Source organism: Peromyscus maniculatus, chromosome 3 (genome assembly GCF_049852395.1).
Source record: "Peromyscus maniculatus bairdii isolate BWxNUB_F1_BW_parent chromosome 3, HU_Pman_BW_mat_3.1, whole genome shotgun sequence".
NCBI lineage: Eukaryota > Metazoa > Chordata > Mammalia > Rodentia > Cricetidae > Peromyscus > Peromyscus maniculatus.
The window spans coordinates 137991051-138002776 of record NC_134854.1 but is presented as its reverse complement, the minus strand read 5'-3'; positions in this window follow the sequence as shown (position 1 = coordinate 138002776).

Here is an 11726-nt window from a genome sequence, read left to right as displayed (position 1 = left end):
CGGGAACTCACCATCGAGCACGGACCACCCCTCTCCTGGTTCTGCCTTGTGAAACTTGACCTTGCTCAATGGCATGCATGCATGCATGCGTGGACGTGGGATGGCGGTCCCAGGTTCCACTAGGCATCACTTCTCTGAGCCTCCACTTTCTCATCTACAATCATTCAGGAAACAGGAGCTTTCTTAAGCAAAGCTAGTCACACAAGCCTAAGCACCGCTCGCTGGACTTCTGAGTCCCCATGGTGGCCTGTCCAGAGCCAGCTTCATGTGGAGAGTGCATTCAGTCATACCAGGCCCTCACCTTGTCAGGATGAGTTTTTTCATTTTACAATAGTTTAATTGTGCCCTGGGAACCAAAGGAAGTTGGCAAGGCCACACAGTCAGTGAATATGCAGCAGAGTCAGGATTGACCTCAGGTTCCTAAACAACAGCCCTCCCCTGAAGTTGATTGCAGTTTTCCCCAATTAGGAATGTGTGTGTGTGTGTGTGTGTGTGTGTGTGTGTGTGTTTGTAGATCTTTGGGAGGACTCTTTTTTTTTTTTTTTTTTTTTTTTTTGGTTTTTCGAGACAGGGTTTCTCTGTGTAGCTTTGCACCTTTCCTGGAACTCACTTGGTAGGCCAGGCTGGCCTCGAACTCACAGAGATCCGCCTGCCTCTGCCTCCCGAGTGCTGGGATTAAAGGTGTGCGCCGCTGCCGGCGCCGCCGCCGCCGCCGCCACCACCACCACCACCCGGCTGGGAGGACTCTTTTTGTTTGTTTGTTTGTTTTATTTTTCGAGATAGGGTTTCTCTGTGTAGCTTTGGAGCCTGTCCTGGAACTCACTCTGTAACGCAGGCTGGCCTCGAACTCACAGAGATCCTCCTGTCTCTGCCTCTCTAGTGCTGGGATTAAAGGTGTGTGCCACCACCGCCCGGCAGGAGGACTCTTAATACTGACCAGGAAGCTTGGCTTCAAATCTCTGTAGGCTGCTTCCTGGCTTGGTGGCCTTGGGAGACTCACACAACCTCTCTGGGCTATTTTTAGTCACAGCCCAATATCTTTCTTTCTCTCTTTTTTTTTTTTTTTTTTTTTTTTTTCATTTTTTCCCTTTTCTCTTTTTTTGAGACAGAATTTCTCTGTGTAGCTTTGGAGCCTGTCTTGGAATTTACTCTGTAGCCCAGGCTGGCCTTGAATTCACAGACATGTGCCTGGCTCTGCCTCCTGAGTTCTAGGATTAAAGGTGTGTGCCACCACTGCCTGGCCCAATATGTTCCTTTTATTTATCTTTTTTGTTTTGTTTTTCAAGACAGAGTTTCTCTGTGTAGTCATTGCTGTCCTGAAACTCACTCTGTAGACCAGGCTGCCCTGAATTTACTGATACCCATCTGTCTCTGCCTCTGGAGTGCTGGGATTAGAGGTGTGCACCACCACCCAGCAAGAAACTTTTATCTTAAATGCATTAAAATTTCTTTTTTGGTACTGCTCTAACCACTGAACTACGCCCCCAGCTCTGTAAACGGAAATTTCTGGGGTCATGATGGCTCATGACTGTAATTCCAGAACTTGGCAGGTGAAGCCAGAAGAATCAAAAGGTCAGTCTTGGCTACATAGATCCTGACATTAAAAACAAAAACAAAAAGCCAAAAAACAAAAGCAAACAAACAACATAAAAAAAAAAAAAACTGCTGGGTAGGTGGCATACATCTTTAATCTCAGCACTCAGGAGGCAAAGGCAGGCAGATCTCTGTGAATTTGAGGCCAGTCTGGTCTACAGAGCAAGTTCTAGGAATAACCAGGACTACACAATGAAACCTTGCCTCAAAAAAAAAAAAAAAAATCAAAAACAAAACAAAACAAAAAAGTAAAGAAAAAAATAAAAGGATGTTTTATGGTATCTGTTTTCCTGCCCCTAATACAACCTCTCTTCCTCTAAGTGACTAAACAGTGATTGCAAAGTCCCTGAGCCTTGGGACAGGAAGATGAGCTCTACATTTCCCCTAGTTTCCTGTTCCTGCCTCAATCACACCACCCATCTGGCCATTCCAGAAGGAGGTCATTTTTCATGAGTGGGGAGGGGAGACAGTCCTTCAGAGGACTGTGAATACTCTCAGGAAGGAATATAGCAATCACCTGGCACCTTGCAAATGACAGTGAAGCCAAAATTGAATCTTTTTTAATTTTATTGTTATTATTATTTTTACTTCATGTGTATGAATGTTTTGCCTGCACATATGTAGTCGTGTCATGTGTGTGCAATACCCACAGAGGCCAGAAGAGGGCAATAAAACCCAAGGAACTGGAGTTACCAACTGTTGTGAGCTGCCATATGGGTGCTAGGAACAGAACCCAGAAGCTGTGCGAGGGCAGAAAATGCTTTTAACTACTGAGCCGTCTCTCCAGCCCTCTTTTTTATTTTTTACAACATTAGACTGATGCAAGCAAAGGTTGCTACTCCACTCCTCTGGGAAACCCCGTTTACGGTTCAGAGCTTCAGACTGGACTCTGATTATGATAGAGGGAATGTTAACATCTTGTTTGTGTTGGATTAAAGCATGCATTTTCTAACTGTGGGGTGCAGCATCTTGCTGTATTCTATCAAGCTTTTTAAAGGACTTTAAAGGGTTTTTTGTTTTATTTTCTGTATATGAATGTTTTTAAAGGAATTTAAAGGGTTTTTTGTTTTATTTTCTGTGTATGAATGTTTTTAAAGGAATTTAAAGGGTTTTTTGCTTTATTTTCTGTGTATGAATGTTTTGCTTGCATGTGTGCCTGTGCACCATGTGCATGCTGTGCCAAAAGAGGTCAGAAGAGGATGTCAGGTCCCCTGAAACTGGAGATACAGATGGTTGTGAACCACAGTGTGGGTGCTGGGAATTGAAGCTAGGTCCTTTGCAAGAGTAACAAGTGCTCTAACCATGAGCCCTCTTTCCACCCCAGCTTCCTTTAAAAAAAAAAAAAATTCCTTTTAATCTCAGCACTCAAAAACAAAGCAAAATAAAATAAAATCAGAATTTATTTTTTAAATCTATTTTTTTGTTGTTGTTTATTTGTTTGTTTGTTTTTCAAGACAGAGTTTCTCTGCCATGGCTGTCCTGGAACTCACTCTGTTGTAGGTGGAGTTTTCCCATTGGGACTGCTGGCCAACTCCTGAATAACCACACAGAGACTTAATATTAATTATAAATGCTTGGCCAACTGTTCAGGCTTGTTACTAGCTAACTCTTACATTTTAAATTAGCCTATATTTCTTATCTATGCTCTGCCACATGGCATGGTACCTTTTCTCAATACAGCAAGCTCAGGTCCTTCTCTCCACATTTCCTCGTGATTCTGAGAGACTCCTCCTCTTTTTCATGCTCTCTTTTTGTCTGTAAATCCTGCCTAACCTCTACCTGTCCAGCCATTGGCCAGTCAGCTTCTTTATTAACCCAATCACAGTGACATATATTCACACAGTGTAAAGGAATATCCCACACTCTGTAGACCAGGCTGGATTCAAACGCACAGAGATCCACCTACCTCTGCCTCCCGAGTGCTGGCATTAAAGGTGCGTGCCGCCACTGCCTGGCAGTAAAATCTATTCATTTGATCTAAGTGTTACAAAATTTAAATTTTCATCACCATTATTTCTTCTAGACTGTTTTTAATGGAACTTCTAGATGTTCAACAGCCAAGCTTAAAGGCTAAAATCAATAGGATAAAGACACAAAGAAGGCAACCAGTATTTGTCCCTTGACCTCCAAAGTCAGTTAGGTCTCAGGGGACTATCTAAAAAGGGTTCTAAAGTGCCACTCAGGCATTTGAACACTTGGTCCCCAGTTGATAACCTGTTTGGGAAAGCTTAGGAGGTGCAGTCTTGATGGAGAGAATATGTCCATAGGGGTAGACTTTGGCGGAACAGAGTCTTACCCTACTTCCGGTGTGCTGTCTCTGACAGATGCGGTCTCTGACAGATGTGGTCTCTGAACTTCCTGCTCCTGTCCCCATGTCTGCCTCCTGCTGCCATGCTTTCTGGCCATGATGAGCTCCTGTCCCTCTGGAACCGTAAAGCCAAATAAACTCTTACTTCTATTAGTTGCCTAGGTCATGGTTTTTTATCACAGTTACAGGAACCTAATTAAAATCAAGGTCACGGGGCCAAGCCCACAGCCAGAGTGGAAAGAAGCTGACCTGAGTCAGATGGAGCAGACAGGGATGCAGAAACTAAAGTCACGCCTGCCCCACCTCCAACTAGGTTTAGACTCTGGGGATCAAACTGTGTCTAATAACAGGTGACTGCATTTGACCTGTGGGAAAGTCAGAAACTCATCCTCCTGTGACTGTTCTTCGTTCTGTGTTGCCTGTGTGGAGACACCATCATGAGTACTGTAGAATTTGAAGGTGAACAGGTTTCCCATCTCTGATGTCTCAACCCTACAGGAGACGCGGGTTTCAGACCTCCTGTTGATGAATGGCTAATGTGGAGGCTGGTGCTTTGAGGAGCAAGAGGAGCCATTGAAAGAGGTCAGCTAGCCCAAGGAATGGGGTCTCTGGAATCTGAACAGGGTCCTCGGCCTATCTCCTGGCCCAGACTACATCTTAAGAAACTTGCTAGCCATTGAATAATGAGGTCCAGAGGGATACAGTCCGTCATGCCACAGGAGCCTGGGGGCCGGACTAGCAGTCAGGAAGCAAAGAGATCACATTTCACATGCGCACAGGAAGCAGAAAGCTGCCTTCCTTTTCAATAATTGAGGTTCTAGGGTGGCTTCAGAGGTGTCTTGGGTGTGATTATAATCTGAAAAAGTAAAAACAGGACACTAGGGTTCCACAAGGGATTCAGAACATGCCTTTTACTGTAAATGGGGTTTCTGTACAATTCCTAGAAAACTGTGGATTTATGAAAGGTCTCCAGTTGGGGGTTTAAGAGACATACTGGAGGGATTATCTTTTGGGGTAAAAAATGTATTAGGAGAGTTATTAATGCCATGGACAGACAGACAGATAATGCGGCAGGAGCTCTTATGAGAATTCTGGCCCAGGAGGCAGAGTGGCAGAGGGTGTGTGTGCTTCTTATAGGTCTCAGAGACAGAGGCCCGGTTTCACAGGCTCTCCCTGTGAAAGGGAAGGCAGGGATGTGTTGCTCTGAGGACGTGGGGGAGGAGAGACACACCCGGGTGAGGTGTTTTCATTACGCACATGGTGTGCCAGGCAGGGGTGTGCAGTAGCCCTCTCATACTTCGGAGGCTGGCAACCTGAGGCCTGTACACTTCCATGAGGAACTGCAGCTGGTGACTGTCACTCGGCTGGAATCTGGGTACCCGAGGAGTCTGTTGACAGACTCATAGATAGGCTCTGGGTAGGGGCTTGGCCATTTCCTTTACAGCAGCTACAGGAAAGAGGCTGCTGCAAGTGGGTGTGACCCAACAGGCGCCTATCCCCAGACCTACAGGGTAGGGCTGGCAACCTGAGTTCTACCCGGAGTCTGTGTGCGGTGGTTTGAATGAGCAGTGTCGCCGGGTGGTGGTGGTGGCGGCGGCGGCGGCGGCGGCGGCGGCGGCGGCGGCGGCGGCGGCGGCGGCGGCGGCGGCGGCGGCGGCGCACGCCTTTAATCCCAGCACTCGGGAGGCAGAGTCAGGCGGATCTCTGTGAGTTCGAGGCCAGCCTGGACTACCAAGTGAGCTCCAGGAAAGGCGCAAAGCTACACAGAGAAACCCTGTCTCGAAAAAAAAAAAAAAAACAAAAACAAAAAAACAAAAAACAAACAAACAAAAAAAAATGAATGAGCAGTGTCCCCGTAAGCCCACATATTTAAAAACTTAGTCTCCTATTGGTAGTCTTGTATGGCGAGGTTATAGAATTTCTTTAAAAGATTTTTTTTTTAATTTAATTTTATGTGCTTGAGTGTTTCGTCTGTATGTATACCACCTGCAAGCCTCATGCCTGGGGAGGTCAGAAGAGGGCACCAGATCCCCTGGAACTGGTATTACGGATGGTTCTGAGGCACCGTATGGTTATTGGGAACTGAACTTGGGTCCCTTGAAGAGCAACAAGTGCTCTTAACTCCAGAGCCATCTCTCCAGGACAGATTATGGAAATTTTAGGACGTGGAGCTTGGCTGGAGGAAGTGTGTCAACAGGGTCAGACTTTGAGTGGTTAGAGCCTTGCCTTATTTCGGATTCACTCTCTGGCTGCCTTTGTGCCACTGGGATGTGATCTGCCAGCTTCCTGCTCTGCCCACTTGCTACCCTGCCTCCCCAGCCATTGTGGTACATGTGTGGACGTCAGAGGGCAACTTCCAGGAGTCAGTTCTCTTTTTCTACAGTGCATGTCTCAGGGGCTGAGCATCAGTGATCAGCCTGGAGAGCAAGTGCATTTACTGGCTGAGTCATATCACCAATGTGAATTTATTTCTTGTTTAATATTTGAGGGGCCAGCCTTAATATTATACATTCCAGGGGCTCAGGAGAGAGAACTACTAACGGCGAGGACTATTTTCAGGAAATAGAATCTCAGCACACCGAGCTCTATAGTCCACTTGCTTTAATTCCTCTGGCATAACATCCTTTATACACAGCTTCAGTTCTGTTCTCATGTCTAGCTCCTTTCTTGCCTGATTTCTCTCTATATTTATCTATTGCTCCCTCTAAGTTCTATCTTACTTCTCTCATCTTAATTCTGCTTCATCTAGGTCCTTTTCAGCTTGTTCTTACCCAGCTAGGACTTTCCCATCTGGCTCTTCCTCATCTTCCATCTCGTTCCTCTAGTCCTCTCTTCTAGTCCTTCAATCTAGTTCTTCCCCATCTCAGTTTGTTCCTCGCAAGTTCTTACCTGTCTAGTTCTTTCATTCTCTTTTCTCTTCTCCGTCTCCCTGTGCCCTGGAAGTCCTGGTATATAAAGCCAGGCTTCCAGGGGCAAACAGAGGGGTGATAAGAATCACATCGAGAGGCAATAACTGTTAATTATCATTTGCAACCCCAAAGGGAAGTGGCCAATGGGGAAATGAATTAACTAAAGGCTAAATTCGGGTAATATTTAAGAAGAGGGATCCTATGTGCTCAACTATAATCTTAAACGTGATTGGCAGAAAATGTTAAGAATCTATAAGTTGCTAGGTCAATGGGAGAAAATAAAACTGTCTTCTTTTTTCCTGTGGCTCCTATTTGTCCAAACTATCTGCTGTTTTTTTTCTGCAGGGTGGGGGAAAGTGTGCTCAGTCGATAGGCAACCTGTGTACAGCTAGATGCTTTTGGTGATAGTTAAAGGGAGATCTAGAACTAGAGGTAAGGTTTGGGAAAGGAGGAAGTAAAGCTTAATTGACACATCCACCAGGCCTTCTCAAACAGACAGCCTGGATGCTTAAGTCTGTTCTTGGAAAACTCAGAGGTATCTCTGCTAAGGTACTTTCCTCCATCTGGGGATGAACCTGGCCGGATGCTGCCAATGATGATAATTACAGGGAGGCTTGAATTGGGGTTCTGGCTGAGCATAGCCATCAGTGCAGAGGGTTATCTAAATATTCCTAGAAGTGGTTAGGTAAGGAGTTAGCAGTCTATAAAGTTGGTAAGGCTGTAAGAAAGGAGGGTCCGAGCTGAATTGTGTAAAGCTATTACTTAACGTCCACCTGACCTAGGCGGTGTCCCCTTGTGGAATTTACCTTAAATCAGGAGACTTGCATGTGGACTGTTATTACTGCCAGTCCTTGAATATGGCTAAGGGAGATATCTGATTCCAGAGAAAGCCTTTCCTGAGGCTGTTCTCCAAATACCTGGAATGTGTATGTCCAGAGAGTGATCAGTCCACACTGTTAGCCCTTCTTAGGGAAAAGTCAATTGGGAAAACTATGAAGGCACACATGATTTTCATAACAGAAGACAGCTGCTATATAACAAGCCAAGTAATACCAAAAGCTCCTTGGAATTTGGCTTCCTCTGGAGGAATTCCCTGATCCCTCCAGGTAGTGACTTTGCCATAACCAACTGAGTTCTTATGATATTCCTGCGGCCCGCAGTGCTTATTTTGTTCATTTATTTATTTATCCTGAGACAGGACCTCACCACATAGCCCTGGCTGTCCTGAAACTCCCTCTGTAGGCCAGGCTGGCCTCAGACTCATACAGATCCGCCTGCCTCTGCCTCCCAATTGGCGGGATCAAAAGCGTGCTCCATCGTGCCCACTGTCTCAGTTACTTTCTATTGCTGTGAAGAGACATCATAGCCAAGGCAACTTATAAAAGAAAACACTTCCTGAGGCTCACAGTTCAAGAGGGTTAGGGTTCATCATGGTGGGGAGTGTGGCAGCAGGTGGGCATGGTGCTGGATAGGTAGCTGAGAGCTGCATCCTGATCCATGGGCATGAGGCAGCAAGATCTAACTGGATCAGACATGGGCTTTGGAAATCTCACAGCCCACTTCCAGTGGCATACCTTGTCCACAAGGCCACACTTCTGAATCCTTCCCAAACAGTTCCACCAGCAAGGGACTAAGCATTCAAATACATGAGCCTGTAAGGGGGAGGGGGCACTCTCACTTAATACACCATACCCAGCTCTATGTATTTATTTATTAGAAATAAAATTAATTTATTAAGGCTGTAGAGGAGGCTCAGAGGTTAAGAACATTACTACTCTTGCATAAGACCATTACACCTAGCTCTGGCTTATTTTTAAGGTGGATATTGGGGGTCCAAACTCAAGTCCTCATGTTTGGACCCCTCCCCTCCCCTCCCCTCCTCTCCCCGGAACCATCTCCCCAGCGTTTGTGGAATACTCTCTTTTGGACATGATATGGCCACCGCCATCTTGAAATCAGAGAAGCTGTAGCTACCCTCACAAGATCAGGCCTGATAACTTAGTAGAGACACAGAGTGTCAGGCCCTCCCTCTCTCCGTCCCTCCCAGTACCCCAGCTGCAGTGTGGTCTGTTGAAGGTGGAAGGATCACTGGGGGGAAGGACTCCATCTATGCAGCTTTGGGGAGGTAGTCACCCTTGCTGGAGTGGGTGTTGGTGGGAACGCAGCTGTCTGGGGGCCACCCATGCTCCTTTAAATAAGCCCAATAAACTCATTGGTTCTCCCACGTGGACCTTCAGCTTGTCATGAGTGCCCTATTGTGGGGTGAGTTGATGAATGTTTGTGTCTTCCCAGAAGTCACACAATCATAGGCCTCTGCGACCTATATTGGTTCTTTTCTGTGGAAAGCACTGACTCAAGCCAGGACAAGGCCGTGGGAGGAGGACAAGAGACAGGCTTGGCAGCAGGATTACACAGGCTCACGCCACAAGCCCTCCCTGCCTCTCACACCCATGGGAAGGTGCCGGATGCCTGCCCTGGCTTGAGCTGCGCTGAGCCGCCCCTCCTGGGGAAGTCACTCCTAAAGTTACTGGGAGGATTCCAGGGCTGGAAGCAGGGTCTGGCTACAGAGATGACCCCTGTCCACATACCTGATCACAAAGTACTCTTCAAGAACCTTTTCATGGCTGGTGGGACGGCCCAGCAGGTGCTTGCAGTCAAGCCTGACAACTTGAGTTTGATCCCTGAAAACCACATGGTGGAGGGGAGAACCGACTGCTGTGAGTTGTCCTCTGACCGCCACACAGGCACTGTGGCCCTCCCCAATAAATAAATGTAATGGAACTCCTAAGAATGTTCTTTTGATCTTCCTTTCTCCCTCCCTGCTTCCTCCTTCTATTCTAACTTCTTTCCCTCATCCTCTCATTTGAAAAAACAAAACAAAAACAAAAACAGCAACAACAACAACAACAACAACAACAAAAACAGGGAGTGTGGCACATTGGGGAAGCAGAGGCAGGTGGATCTCTGTGAGATTCAGGACAGTGTGGTCTGCAAGTTCCAGGACAGCCAAGGCTACACAGAGAAACCCTGTCTGGAAAAACAAACAAACAAACAAAACAAAAACAAAAAAAGAACTCTCATTTGATCTTCCAGAGGACCCTCAGTTCCTAGCACCCAGGTAGGGCGACTCACACACATGTGCCTCCACCTCCAGATGATGAGTGCTCACACACGTGTGCCTCCACCTCTAGATGATGAGTGCTCATACACATGTGCCTCCACCTCCAGATGATGAGTTCTCACACACATGTGCCTCCACCTCCAGATGATGAGCGCTCACACGCATGTGCCTCCACCTCTAGATGATGAGTGCTCACACACGTGTGTCTCCACCTCCAGATGATGAGTGCTCACACACATGTGCCTCCACCTCCAGATGATGAGTGCTCACACACATGTGCCTTCACCTTTTGAGCCGCCTCAGCAGCCTTCCTTGTCCCTTCCTAATCGTGCACTGGTCCCCAGGAAAGAGGTCTCTGCATGACTGCCCCTATTGACTTGACTTTATGGAAAGTCTTTCTCCTTCCCTGAAACCTAGACCTTGGTCCCTCTAGGACCAATTGGATACATTTGACTGCTCTGTAATGTTGGTCCCTCTAGGACCAATTGGATACATTTGACTGATCTATAATGTTGGTCCCTCTAGGACCTATTGGATACATCTGACTGCTCTGTAATGTTGGTCCCTCTAGGACCAATTGGACACATCTGACTGCTCTATAATGTTGGTCTCTCTAGGACCTATTGGATACATCTGACTGCTCTATAATGTTGGTCCCTCTAGGACCAATTGGACACATCTGATGCTGCTCTATGAAGTTGACTCCTTCAGGACTCATTGGATACATCTGACTACTCTATTTTCCTTCCTCTGTAGAAAGCCAATGTTTGTGCCAAATGGAGGGAGCCACAGTGAGGAGTTTGGTCAGCTGAACTCTCAGATGCCTCCTTTGTTGTATTTGGATTAACACAGGGTCTCGATATATTATCCCAGCTGCTTTCAAACTCACAATTATCCTGCCTCAACCTCCTCAGTGCTAAAGTTAGAGGCACACGCCACCACATCTGTTATGGAACCTCCAAAATCTTAGCAGTAATGATTGTGTGACCTCAAATAAGTTACTGATGTTTGGTTTCAGGGTCTCCCTGAAGTTCGTTCCCTCTGAGGACCTACCCTTCCCTCTTCTGGAGGAAGATGTTTCTTCTCTCAAATGGGTCCTTTGGGAGGCTGGCCCTTCTGCACTATGGTGGCCTCTCTGCCTTGTGTAAGGTCCCTCCTCTATTTCTCACTTTGGCAAAGTTGGGCCTCTGTGTAGTGCACACCTACCTGTCTGAGATGGGAGAGAAAAGAGCAAGAAAAGTGTATGCTTCCACAGAGTGCCCTTGAGGGCTTGCCTGAAGGTCAGAGGATCTGGCTTGGGGTTCCACCTTTGCCCCCAAAGTCCTTAGCATCCACAGGCAAGTCCCCAACCTCTAGGCCTAGACTTCCTCATCTGTAAGCTGAGCTTTAAAATGATGGTGAATACCTTTAATCCCAGCACCTGGGAGGCAGAGACAGGAGCATCTCTGTGAGTTGGAGGCCAGTGTGGTGTCCAAAACACTTCTAGGCCAGCCATAACTACACAGTGAGAATTTGTTTTTTAAAAAGAATGACTATTCAGGAGCTGGAGACTGGCTCACCCATAGAAATCTTGCTCAGCACCCACCGGTGAGGTGCTGGGCTCAGGGTGTGGCTCAGCAGGACCATTGCCTGGCATGCAGGAGGCCTACATTCTATCCCCAGTACTGGGGGACAAGCCAAACCACTGAAAAACTGTTCATGCAGTCTGCCTCGCTGCTGTGAATAGACAAGGGAACAGCTATTCAGCACTTTCAGAGGGTGGCCTGTGGACACGGGAAATATCTGTCCACCGCCA